This window comes from Suricata suricatta, chromosome 5 (genome assembly GCF_006229205.1).
Source record: "Suricata suricatta isolate VVHF042 chromosome 5, meerkat_22Aug2017_6uvM2_HiC, whole genome shotgun sequence".
In the NCBI taxonomy this organism is placed as follows: Eukaryota; Metazoa; Chordata; class Mammalia; order Carnivora; family Herpestidae; genus Suricata; species Suricata suricatta.
In genome coordinates, this window is record NC_043704.1 from 132,459,128 (window position 1) to 132,466,193 (window position 7,066).

Sequence of the window (7,066 nt, forward strand, 5' to 3'; positions counted from 1 at the left end):
TGAGGGGGAAGGGGGAGGGGGGAAAAGAGGTGGTGGTGATGGTGGAGGGCACTTAAGGGGAAGAGCACTGGGTGTTGTATGGAGAACAATTTGACAATAAAATATTATGGAGAAAAAAAAATTTCTGTCCTTCTCATGGGTATGTAGTATTAAATTGTACTTTTAAATGTGTATACACTTGGCCAGTTTCTTTGTTGTCCAAATGGGAAAAAAGGCAACAGCCAAGTTTTGTTCCAAGAGACCCAGCCTCACAGAGTCTACAGAACATTGAAATTGGCACAGCTCCAGCATTTCGTAAGAATTGATTTTTCTCCCACAGGGAACTCTCTTTTCTCAACATTTGAAAGGCATCTACTATTTAGGCTCTATTTATAATTATCTGCAACACGATGGTTGGTCCTCTCCTCCCAAAGCCTTCTCTTCTGCTTCTCCTACATCCCATTCTCCTTGGACCACATGTATGGATTACAGTGTTTCTTCATATATTCCAGTTATCTCTGTTAGGTAACTTGTCACATGTAGGCGTTGTGTCCATCCATGGCTCATCTCTCCTCTTAATCTATAAGAAAGAAGAATCATATTTAATTTACCTTAGTACCGTCCCTTGTGTACAGTGTGTGCTCGGTGGACATTTATTGAATGGGTGATTGAATGGGAGGTGATGGCGTAGTTTCAAGCACAGACCCTGGGACCAGACTCCGCTACCTATCAGCTGTGTGCTATCAAGGTTACTTACGCTCTCTGAGCCTTAGCTTCCATAGCCCCAAAAATGAAGACAATGAGAATACTTACCTTACTGAACCCAAGTGGCTATTAATGAGATAATTTTTTACAAGTGCCTATAAGGGCACTTGGGAGGCTTAGTCAGCTAAGCTTCTGACTTTGGCTCAGGGCATGATATCATGATTTGTGGGTTCGAGCCCCACATCAGGCTCTGTGCTCACAGCTCAGAGCCTGGAGCCTGTTTCAGATTCTATGTCTCCCTCTCTCTCTGCCCTTCCCCGACTCGTGGTCTGTCCCGGTCTTTCAAAAATAAATAATAAGCATTAAAAAAATTGAAGTGCCTAGAAAAGTGCTTCAAACAAAGTAAATATGTACAAATAAAATTAGACTCCTATATACAACATCATAGAAAAAAAACCCTGGCTTTCTAAATCTGTATCCATCCTGTGATATAAAAAAAATTCCTTACTAAACAAAAACAAACCAACAATAAACAATTGTAAGCATTTAACCCAAGCTAATTCTTCAAGTACTCTTGCCATGTTATTCCAGAAATTGGTGAACAGTCTATTTACTTGCAGTGATTCTGTAACCTTTGATCACATCCCTTTCACCCTCCAGAGTTTTAGACTAGGCAAGCTGGTAGCATTAAAAAAAATCTTGGATTTTATATTGTCTTTCTTGAAGTACCTTGATCAGATCTGCAATATGAGAGATGTAAACTTTATTCTCCCTTTTCTTTTGAAGTGAAGGACAATTAAATGCTTAATGGTCCTAAATATCATTTAATTTATGTTACATCCATTTGCTTTATAATAAGAAAAGAATGCATCTTTAACAACAGGAAGCATTGGTATTACTTATTAACAGTATTTATGGTCAATAGGACCTACATGTTCTGAAAAGTCATGCTGTACAATCTTTAAAGAAGACTTAGGGAGGGGCTCCTGGGAGGCTCAGTCAATTGAACATCTGATTCTTGATTTTAGCTCAGATCATGATCCCAGGTTTGTGGAATCAAGCCCTGTGTTGGGTTCCATGCTGAGTGTGGAACCTGCTTGAGATTCTCTCTCTCTCTCTCTCTCTCTCTCTCTCTCTCTCTCTCTCCTTCTGTCCCTCCCCTGCTCACATGCTCTCTGTCTCTCAAATAGAAAAAAAATGTTTTTGAATGATTAATAAATAAATAAATAAGGACAACTTAGGGATTTTCTACTGAAAATATTTGAAAAGAGAGACATGGAAGGTTTCTGAGAGCAACTTCCTGAAGAGAAAAAGGCTAGATGATTTCCCAGAATCTGTAGTACCATACCAATGATAGCATGACTACCTTTTCCTTCACTGGACTGGATCCCATAAGGAAACATTTTATTTTCTGGAGTCAGAATGCATGTGTTTGTCTCCATACAACATGGAGAAAACATGCTCATAAAATCAAAAGACAGCCTTGACCACTGTGACCTGTTAACATGTTTCTCCGCTTCTCTTCGGATGAAGGATTTCAAATCTCATCATTAATGTGGCGAGAAGTATTGAATTGGAAAACACTAATATTGTCTTCCCAGATCGATTCCTCCTCGGTTTGTCACATCAGAGCAAGAGTGAAGATATTAATGGTCACCTTGGCTGTTTTCTTGTGACCTCCAACATGCCTCACATTTTAAATTGAATCCGGGTTGGGGTGTCTGGGAGCAGAGAGTGGAAATCCACAGGGTGCAGAGTAAAATAAAGGCTGGATGTGTCCACTTGGTATTAAAAGAATGCTTTGCAAGCAAAAAAAGAAACGGTGTTTGGTAAAAATGAGTGTCGTTTTCCCCTGCTTCGGCATCTGCTTGCTTTCACAATGGCCGCAGTGTTTTTCTTTACCTGGTAGGTGGCCTCTCCATGTATGGATGAGGCACTGCGTGAAAATGTGCCTCCTTATGTCGGAGGGAAATTTGCTTTCACTTCTTTCCCCGGCTCTTCTGTGCCTCCTTTTGTTCTAATCATACACGTGAGGAGAAAAGCCAGTGATAGCAGCAACCATTTTCTTCTCCAGCCACTTTTTGGAGTTAATAATTCAAACGGATCTTTTACAAACTCTCGTTTTATTCTTAGAAATGGCCTTATTGCTAACAGTCTGCTCTCCGGTTGTACTTTATCAAGCAGCAGATCTGTTGTAAAATGTGATGACTGGATTTCATCTGTTTTGCCACCCCCTAAGAATTCATTGCCCACAGTGCTTCGACTGCTGTTATAAGAGGCGGTTTAATTTTTGTGGTACATTGATTGATAACTGGGCTCCCTGGTAACATGGCCTTCCTTGAATAGGACCGCTGTTTTCTGGGTCTCAGATCTCCTCAAGCTGCTACATAACTCCCTGTATGAAGCAAATCTTCCACACCCTAATAGTAATATCCCGAATCCCCAACTGAACGGTTGCGCATGCAAGTGCCTAGCAGTGTCTCCATGCCTGCAGGTGACACAGATATGGGGAGGCAAGGTCCCCCAGGTCTTAGGTTTGATGGAATCAGAGACACAGAAAGACAAACAAACAAAATGGGAAGACTTGCCACGATTCTGAAAAGTTGTCTAAATGGGTCTCAATCGAGTAATAAAATAGCAGGTACTTCTTCACTCCTTGACTAATTTTCTGTTGCTTTCAGGTGAACTGTGTAGAATCCTTGCTATGTGCTTTCACATAAAAAAATAATAATAATAACAACAACAAAAGGCGAAAAAGAGTTTTCAGAGTGGAGAATTGTAAACATCAGAAAAACAAAGGACCAGAGAATGGGGCAGAAGGTTTGGAATCCCCAAGCTGTGGGACCCATATTGTCATCAATTTATGAAAACCTCATTAAAAAAAACACTTCACATCATTCTCTTTGATATATCAAGGTCAAGAGACTTCATGTTTGCATATACACAGAAGAAGGGGACAATGTATATAGGTCCTAAGAAAATCAGCCCTGCTGAATAGAGGGTTTGCTAAGCCCACTGAATGGAAGAGAGTTGGGGGGTTGGGATAACTTCAGCAGGTCATTTCCAACAAAATAAATTCTTAGCAGCCTACCATGCCTAATGATTTGGGTGAAATGCATTTCTTCCCAATTAGGACATGCCAAATACATACAGGAGCAATGTTAAAGTTGGAAGGTCACGAGTCCTAGTCCATCAGTTTACATTGCTTTGGTAATGACCAGGCATGGTCCTCGGATGGCCATTCTTGTGTCCATTCCCAGAGCAACTCTTATTATGCCTATCTTGGTTTTGATTTCATATCTCTGCATTTATTGAGCCATTGTTTATTCAATCCACAAATATCCGTTGAACACCCACTGTGCTTCTGGAACTAGAAGCTGGGGAATCTGTAGTTTCTTAATAAAAGAGAAAAACTTCTGCTTCCTGGGTCTTATATTCTAGTGAGGGTGACAGTAAACCAAATATGTAAGTGAAGTAAATGACATGGTTGATAGTGAGAAGGTCTAATAATAAATAAAGAATCAAAGGAAAGAAAGTTTGAGAATAGATGAGGGTAGACTCACTGAAAATGTAGTGTTAAGTAAAGACCTGAAGAAAGTGGAAGAACTTACCATGTAGATGTCTGAATGATGAGTAATCTAGGCAGACAAAAAAACAAGTGCAAAGGCCATGGGACTAAAGCATTCCTGACATTTTTGTGAGGAAAAGCAAAGCAAAGAGGCTGGGATTACCAGAGTGGAATAGGAGGGGGAGCATTATAGGAGATGACATCACAGAGGTAATGAAGACCAGACCATGTAGGACCTTAAAAATCATAGAAAGGATTTGGGTTTGGATCTGAGTCCCATTGGAAGCCATTAAAAGGCTTTGTGCAGATGACTGAGATGATCCTGTTTCTTTTCTTAATGTTTATTTATTTTTGAAAGAGAGAGAATCAGAGCATGAGTGGGGGAGGGGCAGAGAGAGAGGGAGATGCAGAATCCAAAGCAGGCTACAGGCTCTGATCTGTCAACACAGAGCCCAAAACAGGACTTGGACTCACTCATGAGCCGTGAGATCAAGACCTGAGCCGAAGTTGGATTCTTAACCAACTGAGCCACCCAGACGCCCTGAGATGACCCTTTTGATAGAATCACTCTGGCTGTTCTGTTGACTGAGAATAGGTGGGAGAGGGGCAAGGGTATAGGAGAGAGATCAGTTAGGAGGCTACTGAAATTTTCCAAACATGATTGAATTAGGGTGGCGGTAGGGGGGTGGTAGGCAGTCTAGTTCTGTGTATACTTTGAAGGTAGAAATAATATGATTTGACGATGGCTTTCAGAGTAAGGGTAGAGTTAGGAATGCCACCACAATCTTGATCTGAATAAACTGGGAGAAGGGAGATTCAATTAAGATGGGGAAGACTGGAGAAGGAGGGCTAAGGTGTGTGTGTGTGTGTGTGTGTGTGTGTGTGTGTGTGTGTGTGTGCGCGCGTGCGCGTATCTGTCTGTCTGTCTGTGTAAAGATTCTGATTTTGGCCATACTAAGAGAAATATATCTATTAGATATCCCAGTGAAGTTACCAAAGAAGCACTTGGGCATGTGGAGAGAGAGAGGCCAAAGTTGGAGATAGAAGTTTGAAGGTCATCGGCATATAGATGGTATGTAAAGATCTCTGGTGCTACCTCATGAGACTGGATGAGATCATTTAGGTCACTTCTTAAAGAAAGGGTATGTGGCTTAAATCTTGTGGTTCAGGGAGATAAGGAGAAATCAGCCAACGAAGCTGCAAAGGAATGGTCAACCAAAGTGCAATGTTCTGGAAGCCGAGAGAAGAATGTGTTTCAAGGTTGTAAGAGTGACCAGATGTGTCCACTGTTCCTCAAAGCTCTAGTAAAATGGGAATCATCAGGTAGGATTAGCCATTGCATTGAACATATAGAGTTCATCAGTGACTTTGAGAAGAACGTAATTCTGTTAGGCTCAAGCTCTAAACAATCCAAGACATGTCATCCACCTTTATGGATTAAGTAAGAAAATGGGCTCAGATGTAAACAAGCTGTTCAAAAGCAAGCTGGAGTGACAGAACAAGATATTGAAGAAAGTTCTAAATGGCTTACCAGCAGCATCTTATAAACAAAAGTATGAAAATGATGTGATATTTAAGACAAACAACTAAGCAAACAAACAAACACATGGAACATTCACCCAGGAAAGATTGTCATAGGTAATAGGCGTCAATAGAAACCATGACAACAGGGGAAAGAGGCCTTGTAGGAACTCTGTACATATGTGCACGCTCTGCTTTCTCAACGTATTTGTCATGCTGTGACCTTGACAAGAGCAAGAGCTAGGGAAAAATGAAAAGTGATTCCACATCTTTTGGGAAAAAAAACAAAACTCGTCTCATATAAGTGGCTAAAACTCCTCTCTATAGTTATCACTTTAAATGTAAAAATTCAATTAAAAAAGAGATGGGGTTGCAGTTGTGGGGGTGGATTTGGTAGCAAGTGTACTTGTGCTGTGGAGTGGGGCGTGGGGGGGTAAGCTGGGTCAGAACAAAAGCACATCCCTGTGACTCTTAGAGTCTCAAAGTTAGTCTGGAATGAGAACTGGGAAAGGGGCAGAGAGATGGAAGAGGGTGATCAGATTAATGTTCAAACTGGAAAAATGTAGACCTTTCCCCAGGAAACACAGGAAGCATATGAAAAACGATGATGGTACTGCTTTACATATTTGGAATTGAATTTTTTGCAGACTCAACGAACTGAAGTCCAGGCTTTAAAAGGAAGGCTGCTCCCAAGCTCATGGAGTGTAGGACAGACCTGGTGCTGCCTCGCACAGGACAGAGGGGAACCTGAAACACGTTGATTCCTACTGGTCATCTGGGTGTCCCTTCACTCAGGGACAACGGATTAGCTAAAAGGGTTGACAAATCCAGGAGTCAGGCACAAGGGGAGCATAGAAACAAAGCTCAGAGATGACCCCCAAGAGAAATAAAGAACTTGCTGTCAGGCCTTAAATAACCCCGGCAGGGACAGTGAGATACGTTAAACTCCCGTGCTTGGTGGTCTTGAGCTCCCGAACATCTGCATCTGGCCTTTTAACCAGTCAGCCTAACGTGCTCCCACAGCTCACAGGCAGTGACCCCTGGCGCGGGCTGGCAGTTGCCTCGGTTACTTGAGTACTTCTCATTGTCCTCGCCCTGAATCTGCCTCTGTGAGATGGTCACCAATCAGCTCTTCTCTTCACGCTCTCGCTCCAGAGTGTGTCTGTGCCTACCTTTTAGGGAGCTGGGTCTTACATCTCCTTTCCCAAGGGGACTCTGCTAAGAACCTTGTTCCAACTTCTCAGGAAGGCTCCGGTCCTAGCTCCCTTGCAAGGGAGGGGAAGAGATTAGACA

At 42.0% G+C, this 7,066-nt stretch overlaps 1 long non-coding RNA gene across 2 annotated transcripts in view; it reads left to right on the plus strand.

Moving 5' to 3' along the window:
- The window catches only part of LOC115292317, a 12,076-nt gene extending 5,354 nt beyond the window's left edge, over positions 1 to 6,722 (plus strand). The window contains exons 2-3 of one of the 2 annotated variants that reach the window (XR_003908928.1): positions 5,229 to 5,324; positions 6,421 to 6,722. This is a non-coding gene — a long non-coding RNA (uncharacterized LOC115292317). Of the gene's footprint in view, positions 1 to 3,365; positions 3,778 to 5,228; positions 5,325 to 6,420 lie in introns of those variants that run through there. The other variant, XR_003908929.1, reaches the window with a different exon arrangement.
- The last annotated feature ends 344 nt before the right edge of the window (positions 6,723 to 7,066 follow it).